This window comes from Alexandromys fortis, unplaced genomic scaffold (genome assembly GCF_014885135.2).
Source record: "Alexandromys fortis isolate MF-2015 unplaced genomic scaffold, M_Fortis_MF-2015_v1.1 scaffold_42, whole genome shotgun sequence".
In the NCBI taxonomy this organism is placed as follows: domain Eukaryota; kingdom Metazoa; phylum Chordata; class Mammalia; order Rodentia; family Cricetidae; genus Alexandromys; species Alexandromys fortis.
In genome coordinates, this window is record NW_026067934.1 from 2,606,413 (window position 1) to 2,618,925 (window position 12,513).

Genomic DNA, 12,513 nt, shown 5'->3' on the forward strand with positions numbered 1-12,513 from the left:
GCTATTTTTTGAAGCTTCAAGTTTAGACTGTTTGATTGGCTTTGATTTGAGTACTGACAACTACAGCACTGAGGTTTTACATGAACCTGGTTTTGGAGTGAATTCAGTTGGATGAGATGAATCCAGATGTGCATTCAAAGCTTCAACAAATGTCGGCTCATTGGAAATATTACTGATCTGCTTTAAAATCATCAAACTCCAAACCTCATATTCATAAATTAATTCTATTGGAAACTTTTAGAGAAGGCAAGGCAAGGACATGGGGAAAACAATGATACCCACTGAACTCTGAAACAATCATATCCCCTGAAAAAATAACAAGTAAAATATTAATTAAGATAGACAAGATCACCTGACAAAATTTGGGAGCATGGGGATGGGAGGAGAATGATGTGGGAGTGTCATATATCAATCTGTTGATTTCATTGGTTAAGTTATAATAAACCAACTGCTTGGCCTCAGCTTGGAACATAGATGGGAGGAGTAAACAGAATAGAATTCTGGGCGGAAGAGGAAGTGAGGTCAGACTCTGTTCTGCTCCCGGAGAGACTCTGCTCTCCGGAACACAGACGCCATGCTCAGCTCTCCCGGGTAGACGCGATAGCTCTGCTCTCTGAGGCACACGCGATGAAGATGGATGTAGGCTAGAATCTTCCCGGTAAGCGCACCTTGGGGTGCTTACACACATCATTAGAAATGGGCTAGTCCAGGTGCGAGAATTAGCCTGTAAGGGCTAGAGTTCATGGGCCAAGCAGTTCTTAAATGAATACAGTTTGTGTGTTGTTATTTCGGGCATGAGCTAGCCAAGCGGCCGGGGTGTTGGGGACGCAGCCCCGCCGCTCCTATTTCAACAGATGGCGCCCAGACGTGTGGCTAACTGAATCCACAAAAAGCCTGAGAAAGCTTGGGAAAGAATGGAGTGAAGCATGTTTTCTTGGTAGCAGAAATTTCTTGGGTCTGCTCCGCTTGCTAGAGGCAAGCAAGCGCTCTCATCTAAGAGAGGCTTCCTGACTCAGCTTCAGCTGCAAAACCCTGCAGCTCATTAAGAGGTCCTGCCACGAAACACTTAAACGGTGTTGGTGAAAAGCTGAACGCATGCTTTTCGGTTTTCAGCCGTAGCAGGAAAAAAGTTGTGCTGTTTAAAAATGCCGGCTTTCTGGGCCGTCCTGCCAGGGCAAACTCTGACTGAGGCAGGAGGGCCAACTACCGAGAGAGGACTTGACTGTTGTCTGTTGTAGCTCGCTGGCTGGCAGGGACCTTGAAACGCCATAGAATTGTGGCTATAAACATGGCTACAGCCTGTATCTCCGCCATGAGGCTGGAAAGCTAAGGAATGGACTGGATCTAGCTGGCAAAGCCACGGCTTTAATCCTACTCATATTGCTCAGTAATTTAAAGGCTCGTGTGGTCAGAAAAACAGAGATATACAGTAAAGAGATTCAAAGACAAAGAAAATGTTTAAATGATTTACAGTGTGTTAAAAATATATGCAAGCTAAAAGTTAAAAGTTCTTAAAAAAAAAAAAGAAAAAGAGAAGTTGTGTGTGGTAGTACACGCCTTTAATCCCAACGCTTGGGAGGCAGAGGGAGATTGACCTCTGTGACTTCAAGGTGTGGTAGCACACGCCTTTAATCCCAGTGCCTAGAAGGCAGAGACAAACAGATCTCTGTGAGTTCAAGGTGTAGTAGCAAACACCTTTAATCCCAATGCCTGGGAGGCAGAGACAGGCGGATCTCTGAGAGTTCAAGGAGAGCCTGGTCTACAGAGTTATTCCAGGTCAAAGAGATACAGAGAATATAAAAGTAAAAATAAACGAAATAGAGGTTAAAATAAAGCGTACAAAGATGGAAAATACACAGAGAATCTTGATACTGTATACTATTATGCTCTCTTTGAATTGTTTGAATGCTGAGGAAGGAGCAACAGCTGCCAAAAGATATTTGTTTATAAATGCTGCTGAACTAATCCATCGTAGAGATTTTGATGCCTTGACTTTGAAATTTGGATCTAAGGACATGATACTTTGGAAAGGAGTTTCTTTTTTTGTTTTCACAGAGGATGAGACCCTGTTCATTTCTTCTATTCCGATATGGTATGATGGACCACGCCCTCCTGAACGGTTGCTGTGAATACCTTCAGAAAATTGCTTCGCTCAACTGCCAACTGAGATGAAACTAGCACACAGGTTATACCATGAAAGACCTAATTAACGACGCCCCCATTCAGCAGGAAGCAGTTTGGAGAGAAAAAACTGCGCCCATGTTCCCAAATATGGTTTATAAATGTTCTTTTACATTTAAAGGGGGATATGATATAGATATGAATAATTTGCATTAGTATAGATTTTGCTTTATTGATAGAGATTTAAGGTCAATTTTGAATGTATATAGGTTGTTAATGAATAATCATTAATAGTAGTTAAGCTTGTAGTTATGTTAGTTAAGATTTTCTAGATGTGCATAGATATATTTTAGATAGGCATTCTTCATATCTTTCAAAGGCTAGAGAATATGGCATTTTACATGTTTTAATAACTTAGGACTTTTCATGACAATGAGACACTCTGCTCCTGGCAGCACCAATCTACTTCAAGAGGAAGATGGGCATCGAAGAGGATCCTTATGGAGTTTGATAGCCATTTGGGCAAGAAACTGCTCTTGCCTGGACTATTGCATAAACTGGACACAGAGAACCCGCAGAGAGAGGACTGCTGAACTTGCCTAAAGGTGAGATGATCTTTCGGGGTTCCTGATTCATGAAAGAGTCTGCAAGACATTCTTCAGGACAAGCAGATAGTGACTGCCTTTGAAATTTCCTGCTTTGTGGAAATGTCTGCTGGAAACTATGGGCCTGTAGGCCGAAGATGGATGCCCCAACGGTACAGAGGAACTTTGGGTGACTGTCCAGGCAGCGAGATGTCTCTGTCATTTCTAGAGTTTTGGATGTTAAGTTAAAGCCTTCTTTTTTTTTTTTTTTTTTTTAAACAGAAAAAGGGGAAGTGATGTGGGAGTGTCATATATCAATCTGTTGATTTCATTGGTTAAGTTATAATAAACCAACTGCTTGGCCTCAGCTTGGAACATAGATGGGAGGAGTAAACAGAATAGAATTCTGGGCGGAAGAGGAAGTGAGGTCAGACTCTGCTCTGCTCCCGGAGAGACCCGACAGCTCTGCTGGAGCAGAGACGCCATGCTCAGCTCTCCCAGGCAGCTGCAACCCACGATGGACTTAGGCTAGAATCTTTCCGGTAAGCGCACCTTGGGGTGCTTACACACATCATTAGAAATGGGCTAGTCCAGGTGCGAGAATTAGCCTGTAAGGGCTAGAGTTCATGGGCCAAGCAGTTCTTTAAATGAATACAGTTTGTGTGTTGTTATTTCGGGCATGAGCTAGCCAAGCGGCCGGGGTGTTGGGGACGCAGCCCCGCCGCTCTTATTTCAACAGGAGAATAGAGGGTAAAAGAAGAAGGAAGAGGGGAGAGGGAAGGAGGGAGGACAACATGAAGGAACTGGATAATCGAGATGGAGGACAAACAGAGATGAAATCAAGGAAAGGGATATTTTGATTGAGGAAGCCACTATGGGCCTAGAAAGAAATCTGACACTAGAAAAAGTCCCAGGAATAGACAAGGATTGCCCCAGCTAAGACCCTAAGCAGTAAAGGAGAAGGTGCCCAAACTGGCCTTCCCCTGTAGTCAGATTGATGAATATCTCAAATGTCACCATAGAACCTTCATCCAGCAACTGATGAAAACAGAGACAGATACCCACAGCAGAACTCCCAAAGTATAGTTGAGGAGTATAAAAGAGCGAGAATATGAGCGAAGAGGTCAATACCATAGTGGCGACACCCACTGGAACAATTTACCTGAGCTAATGGGAGCTCACCAACACCAGCCAGACAGGGAAGGAACCAATATAGGTCCAAACTAGACCCTCTGAATGTGGGTGACAGTTGTATGGCTGGGGCAGACTGCGGGGCTACTGGCAATGGCATCAGGATTTATCCCTACTTCTTGTACTGACTTTTTGGGAACCCATTCTCTTTGGATGGATACCTTGCTCAGCCTAGATATAGTAGAGAGGGCCTTGGAACTTCCCCAAAGGAGTGTGCCTTACCTTCTCTGAGGAGTGGGTGGGGGTAGGGCAGGGGCAAGCCAGGTGAAGGGAGTGGGAGGAAGGGAGAGAGTGGGAACTGGGATTGGTATGTAAAATGGGGAAAAGATAGCTTGTTTTCGTTTTTAAAGAATAAATAAAACATCGTAAAAATATTAATTCAGGGAAATGGAAGATACATGGTATGCAAATAATAATATTTTCAATAGTTATTTAGTGAAGCTAATTCAAAATCATGCATTTGTATCATTCTGGGCTATCTGCTCTTAGTCATGAACTCATAAAGACTGCTCACTAACAGATCACAATCTGTAAGCTAAATATCCATGGAATAAAAAGGCATGTTATTATTTCCATGGAACACAAATATATTCCAATGAATGTTGGGAAACTATGTTAATTCAGAAAGGGAATTTTGTTAGAAAAGCATTATGATAGTGGCAGAACTTATTTATAAAGCTTTTAACCAGAGAGGATTAAGGTCAACTGTAATGAGAAAGAGGAGTCATTAGGGTCTGCTGGAAAATCGCAGTACTGATAATTACATTGAGGAATTCCTGGGCAAGAGTGAGCCAGGCAACCATTGCAGATTTGTAATCAGTTTACTTGATGAACCATCTTCAGTATTTCTTGTTAACACGCTTGAGGATTGAACAACATGCTTAGGCTTTGATAAGAATACAACCTTGTAGCATATCTATTAGAGACTTCACCATTCTTCTCCTTTAATAGTCCCCTCTAAGATGACATCAAAGAGCCTCCAAAGGACCCACAAAGAAGAGAAAAAGAGAAAAGCCTAGCTCTGTTTGTTAGCTACGGGTGGGGAGGGGGTCCAAGGCCAAGGAAATCCTTTTTCTTTCAGTGCTGGGATAGTACTCAGTCTTGAGTGCTGAGACTCCACTAAAGAATCTAGTGGGATATGTTATGCTCAGTGGTCTTTATGTTGCCCAACATGGCTTGGTGAATTTTCTTCAAATTTAATTGAGACTCACTGTGAGTCAGAAATCTTGCACCAGTGACACATCTTCAAGGCATTACTATGACAATTTCGGTAATATTGTTGCAAGAAAATTTTTATTTTGATATGTGTTCAATACCTTAAAAGCCTCCTCACATGATACCTAGACAACAACTAACTGCTCTCCATTAACCTGGATTGCCCTATATTTATGTAGCTATTTCTAAGCCCTTCTCTTGCAAGGTATGATAGAGTAGAATGTGGAAAGGGTGAAATGACAATGGTAAAAAGTACACTGGTCAACAGTGTCCTCAAGTTTGAATTAGGACTTTAATATGTCATACTAATTGTAATGTTCATTAATCTAATGTTTTCATGGAAAATTTAATCTTAAATACCTAATCAAGGAAATAAGCAAAACTGGAGGTTTTCCAGATACTTTTCTAGAGTTATTTGGAATGTGAACGTGTTCATATAACTCTGAGCTAAATGGGATTGTTCTTTTGTTTTGTTTTGTTTTGTTTTTATATAGTTTTTTTTGTATTACCTGGTATGTAAGCATTGGACATAGAAATATTCAAGGAATTTACTATTCCAGGGAAAATAAAAGGGATTGTTCAAAATCACTCAATTATCTACTAATGCTAATTTACCAGCTTAGGTCTAGTTTGGTGGTCTTGGTTTCTTTCTGTTGTTCTCTACTGATAAGAATTGAAGGCACTGCCTCAATCCTTGCGCCCTGTATTCATTGTAAATCAAGTAAAACTCCAAACTCCTCAGCCAGCTCCTTCCACCAATTTCCTAAAAGCTCATTTCAAGACTTTTTCCTTACACCTCCAATAACTTTCCTACCACAAGTATTCAGGGTTTTTCTTTTACTTCACTGGTAACACAGAAAAATGGAGAATTCTGATACTGCTGTTTTCATGCCTGCCTGCCACTCTAAAGGCAGTCCTATAATCTTCAGTATGATCTGTATAATTAACTATTAACCACATCATGTTAGTCCCTAAGTGCCTTGCCATTGTAGCTAGGGTACAATTTAATCTTCACTGTTTACAAGGCCATACAAGATCTTTTGCCAGAAGGCTGAGGAGATATCGGGTAAATGCATGTACAGAATACCTGCGTTTATACCCTCTCCCTCAACTATGAAACCCCATTGTGGTAGGACATACTGATAATTACAGTGCTAGAGAAGGAAGGACAGGTAGATACTTGGCAATGGCTATTCTTCCTGTCTAGCCTAATTAAGTGCTGCAGGTCAGGTCTGGACTTGCACACAGGTTCTTGCTGCAGTAAGGTCTATAATCAAATCTAAGGTTTCTTCCAAGCAAGTGAGAATGTTTCCAAGCCATGTACTCCAAAGTCCCTCTTCTTTCTACCTGTAATACATTTCTTACTGAAAGTTCATCTAGTTCATTTTTGTCTTCAGAAGACTTTCTTGACTAAGGTATTTCTATCTATGCCTCTATTTCCTAATAACACCTATTGATAACTTGATTATGCCACTACTACAAGCCTGTAGAACACTATCTGGTCTATAAAATGTATCTAGAAGTTTGTTTTTAGTTTTTAATATATTTTAAATAAATGAATCTTTTATTGAGGATTAAGACTATGAAGCAATTTCCACATTGCAGGTAAATGAAGAAATTAAAAATTCTAGAAACATCATTTAGTGAAAGCTTTCAATAAATGTGGTTTGTCAGTGTTAATGGTTATTCGTAACTGACTAGCTTAATTGGACAAGAACAGAAAACAAACAAAAATGTCTTTGATCCTCACGTGGTTCAATTAGTTTTTAAGTATTTTGTAGCCATAAAATTGACCATACTCCACTCAAACATTGTGCAATAGACTCCCCTGCTGACATTAGCTACATTTTCCCAGTACCAGAAGATTGGCCCTCATTGAATGATGTGTATCACCAAGACTTTATCTACAAAAGAGGCATTTACAGGAATAAGGAAAATTAAAATAGAAGATATTAAAAGAGAAAGTTCCTATTTTTAGCATTGGCTTGTGCACACACAGTGGTGACTTTGGAAATCTTTTTTTTTTTTTTTTTGATGAGGACCCTTTATTTTGTTGGCAAGGTCCTGGGGACAATGATGAGAGGGTTGGATGAAAGGATTACTTGATTTAAGCAGTGGACACCTCTGGTGTTGGTGCCTGCGTGTGCCCGTTGGCATCGCCGGTACAGCCATTGATGGCAGCAGGTGTCGACTCTTTCTTATGTGGCAGTGGGCTGGTGGACGCCATCTCTCCTGGCTTGATGTCTGGGCCTGCCCCCTTCATCTTGGGCTCTAAAAGCATGTGGTTCTGGGGCAGGAGCCGCACACAGGCCCTGAGAATGTTCTCGATACAACTGTGCTGGTGGGAGAGTGCATTCACCACTGGGCTGCCAGGAGGCACATGTGGGGCCTTAAAGAGGAAGCTGAGCAACGACAGCAGATAACACCGGGTGGAAGCCCTGAGGCTCAGGGTCCAAGTCGGTGCAGAAGCTCACTCGGTAACAGAGCTCTGTGAGCAGTACTAGGTCCAGCATGATGGGCGCTGTCAAGAGCGAGTCCTCACAGGTGTTGTGGAGCACCAGGGTGTTGGTTCCATCCAACATCAGCTCTGAGGTGTACTAGTCCAGGGCATGCTTGCTGTCCCCCACGTAGGGCACATACTTGATCACCACACAGTGATCTGGCTCCTCTCCTGGTGCGTAGAGGACACTGTTGCTCTGAACCATGTCGTCCACCGAGCTGCTCTTCGTCACTCCTTGGAGCGGAACTGCAGTGGTGCAGATGGGTTCTGCCCATAATAACAATAACAATAGTTGCCCAAGTGGTTGTAGCTCATGATGGACATGGTCTTCAGGCCAGAGCCGATGAGGAAGTCCACTAGAACAGACTTGACCTTCGTCTGATCAGACTTGAAATCATCCCCGCCCACGAACACATGGCGCTGGAAAGCCAGCTCCAGGGCACCAGGTACCAGCGTGTTCTGTGCGGACCCCTTGAGAAAGGCGCGGCCCTCCAGGATGCTGGCCATGACAAAGAGTGTGGACGGTGACACCTCCAGGCCAAGCTGGATAGTATGCAGCAAGTTTTCAGCTGTGTCATTGCGACCTGGGACCACCTTGCAGAAACGCGCCATATAGGTGGTCCACAGCACGATGACCTTGTCCAATCCTGCGCTGGCTCGGAAGTCTCTAATGTCCTTTAGGATCTGCTCCAACTGTTGTGCACGAGTGCCAGGGATGAGGTTGTCTTTACGTGCTGTCTGGTTGGCAGCGGTGAACTCAGGAATGTAGACAGAGGGCCGGGATACAGGTTCTCCATGTAGGTCCACAGCTGCTCTTGCAGGCTGCAGTTCAGGACCTGTGCGTGCTGGATCACCTCGGTCAGGTTTAGTGACGAGATATCCCAGCCGTCAAACACCGGGTCGTTGGGGGCTACCATGGGTAGAAGAGTGCTGAAGGGCACGAACACCTCCCGGCCGTTCCCATCCAGACCCAGGTTCACGGTGCCCTCCTGGGTCAACGAGTCTTAATAGTTTGCTTCCTTGCGACCAGTGCGCGTGGACCAGGTCAGACGCAGCCGGTTGGCCAGCACGGCCGCGGTGAGCGTGGAGCCTTTGTTCCCACCACAGCCTACAAGCATGACCCCGAGCCGGGTCACCTGCCAGGCGGTGCGGAAGGTGAAGCGAGTAGCAGTGGACTGTACCCGCAGCACGCCGCCCTCGCGGCTGACGCGCGTCTATTACTCGTAGCGAGCCTCGCCGGCCTTGGCGCTGTAGAATAAGTCCGGGCTGTACACCAGGATCTTGCGGCGGGCTCCAACGAGGCGAGCAGCTGGGCTCGGACTACAGAGGCGGACAGCACGGGACACCAGGGCGCGCGCGGGGGCCTGGAAATCTATTTTGAGCAAGGCAGAGAGCTCTGTGCTGAATCAAGGAACAGACCACTGGGGTCTCTCTTGATTTCAGATCAAGCTACTACAGTCAGGGTTTCTTTTTGTCTCCTATGCAATTTTGGCATATCAACTTCCTGTAGAAGCCAAGGGTTGATGAGATATAAGTTGAAAGCAAGAAGAAAAGACAGATCATATAATGTTCATAGCTTGAGCGGTCTTCTGTGAGGTCACTTCAAACTCAGGTGACATTCCAGATGGGTCTCTTTTGTCCTTCGTACTGCAGTGCTGGAAACTGAACTCAGCAGTTAAGAGACCTTTTGTCTTCTGATCAGCTGTGGTTTGAATCCATTCTTCAACCCAAAAAGTAGTTAGACAATATCTTAGATGCACATAATTAAAGTCTGAAAAATGGTTTTGATGTCAATTGTTTCTAAAAAGGACCTGTGTTTCAAATCCCTGCAATTTAACTGTGCATTTACTGATCAACAACGGCAAATAAATTGTAGATCTTTGTCTTTTACTTTAAATGACATTATTCAACCCAGTTTTATTCATATTCACAGCAGCTTTCAAAATCTACATGAATTCTGGCTAGGTATTAATGAGGATTTTGAGTGGTTTTATTTTTGTTGTTGTTATTTTCCCTTAACAGAATGCTTTGTTGGCTTTCTAAAGCTGGTTTATGTGTGGTTTGGGGTGTGTGTGTGTGTCTGTGTGTGTGTGGTGTTATTGTTTTTGAGTTTTTTTTTTTTTTTTTGCAAATGAAAATGGAAACATCCTTCAAATGCATAAAGGAGTCACACTAAGGATAATAGGAGCTTCAAAATCACATTTCAGTTAAAGCTTCCCAGTGATCTTTTCCAGAGTCCTGTGGTGTGGATTAATTATGGATATTGCTTATACCTGTGGAATAATCAGTCTACCTTTCTGTAGCTAATAAAATTAAATGTTAAATTGAGACTACAGAGTGCATTCCCTGATAAATTTAAAGTGTCACGTAGTTTCAAAGTTTCTTTCCAATTTTATCAAAATTTGAAGAAAATTATAGAAATTCCTAACAACCAAGCAACTTAAGATCTATTGGGTAATTTCTGTGCTCTGTCTATTTATTAAGATGGAGCCATTTCCCCTGGTGCAAATTTAAGAATGGTGGTCAATCAGTAAAACTCTCCTTCCACTTCATCTTCAGTGCCTCGACACTGATCATTCAGGCACACTGAACAACAATCAGGAGAAATTCCAGGAACAGTTTATTACTTTCGTGTATTCTACTGATAGGGAAAACTGATAAGTTTTAATGCAGCCTGTCTGAGAACATTCTGAGTATGTTCTAAGAGTAATATTTCCTGACTTTCCTATCCACAAAATGGGTTTAATGTTGCAATGGTCCCTAGTTATAGAATCAAGGCAAACACTGTGCGATAGAAAAAGCTCAAATTCCTGAATTCCTCTCTCTCAGTTGGCTTCAGTGAGTGTGGGAATGAACACGCTTCATGAATTGGTGAGGGTACTGGTGGGTGAACAATAGTTTGTCAACCATAGATCAAATTTATCATTTGTGATGTCATAACTTAACTTAACAGATGGTAACTTTTCTAATATAAGACTCAGCACAATACACTTAACCTGTTGGAATATATCTATGTTTGATCTGCCATATATAAAAAATTGGAGTACTTGCACGATAAGATAGTGTATTTTACAAACCTATTATATTTTATGGAGACACTTAAGAGAAGGTTTTGTGTCCACCGCAAGCTACATGAGACAAATAGCCTACCCTAAAATACAACAATTTTTAAAGTTAAATCTGAAAGTTTTCCCCCACAGGCTTAGGTTTTTAAAACATTCTTGGTGTTCCATGGGTGGGAGGTTTCATAGCTTGGGTGAGAAGAGTCTGTTAGTGGCTGTAGTCTTAGTGACTTGGTTGCTGAAAGTGGAGATACATTGTCCCTGGCTGCTTGCTGACACTTTCTGCTTTCTGTCGTTCATGAGTTGAATAGCTAGCTGTCTTCTGGCATTAGCTCCTAAATTGTGATATTCTGTTTAAGCATATAAGACTAAAGCAATCATGGACTGAAACTTTTGGCACTATGACCTAACAGAATTTTTTTTTTCTTCCTTGGGTTATTTTTGACAGGTATTTAGCTTACAGGTATGCAAAAGAAGCCATCAGTTAACTATAAACTATAATTAAGGTTAAAATATCACATAATTCAATTTCAGACCATCATAGCCAATTGCCACACTTGACATACTACACAACTCAAAATTATCTAATCTTCCTCCATATAGCCCTGTATTTTCTACAAATGGTATCACCAGCCAATCAGCTATACAAACCAGAATTCCAAGATGTTTGTTTGCTGCCTTCCTGTCCTCCAAGATTCAGTCCGAATCGAGTAATAAGTAAAGTGTACTTGTATCTCCATCCGCCTCGTCATTTTCATCCTCACTGATACCAGCAAAGATGTGTACTAAGACCACTGTGATTTCCAAAATGCCTTCCCAACTATATAGTATGCATTGATCCTTTTTGTGAACTCATTTCTATGGCTTTCCATGGACTTGAAGACTACAATGGCATAGAGCCCTCCTTTGTTCCAAGGTCTTCCTCCCATGTCTGTTTCTTTGACATGAAAATTGGATTTCATTCTTTCTCCATTTTTTTCCACTAAAGTTCTTTGTACATATATTTCTTCTAGTTAGACTCTCTCATCTAACTCAATGATAACTTTTTTAAAATACCAGCCAAAGTCTTTCTTTCTCCCTGGGCTTTGTTTTTCGTCACACTGCATTTAATATTTCTATCACCTTAGACAGGAATAATTTACCATTACTTTTGTGGGAGCTGCGGGCTGCGTTCCTGCCACCCAGCTCCCAGCTGCCTGGCTAGCTTATGCCCCAAAATAACGACACACAAACTGTATTTATATAAACACTGCTTGGCCCATTTCTATTAATGTGTGTAGCACCACGAGGTGCACTTACCAGGAAGATTCTAGCCTACATCCATCCTGGGTCAAAGCTTCATTGAGTCTGCCCTGGAGAGGAGCAGGCATGCCGTCTGAGCTCACTTCCCTTCTTCCTAGCATTCTGTTCTGTCTACTCCATCCACCTTAAGGCTGGCCTATCAAATGGGCCAAGGCAATTTCTTTATTAGCCAATGACCTTCCTCCATCACATTAGCCTTTGCCAGATATGTACCCTTTGAGTTGTTTGAGTATTTGAAGAATCTGCTTCTCTCATAGAATTCTAATCTCAATGACATCATAAACACTAGTTTTACAGCATTTATAAAGTTACATTACAGTAACACAGTAAGTGTCTCATATACAGTATCTGTTCCTCACTCATTTTTGAAAAAAAAAAAGCCAATAGGAAAATAAATGTCAAGAAGTCAGTTAGGCAAAGCAAACAAAAAAAATGAAAATAAAACATAATTGAACATTATAGTTAAATGAAAATCAATCTAGATTCAAAATAAGTGGTGAGAATAAGGAATATTCAAGGGCAAGCAGCTAATGTATTG

General features: G+C 42.1%; 1 pseudogene; it reads right to left on the reverse strand.

Annotated features, from left to right (window-relative positions):
* Window positions 1-7,218: 7,218 nt before the first annotated feature.
* Window positions 7,219-12,043, reverse strand: LOC126504014 (inositol-3-phosphate synthase 1-like; annotated as a pseudogene).
* Window positions 12,044-12,513: the final 470 nt, after the last annotated feature.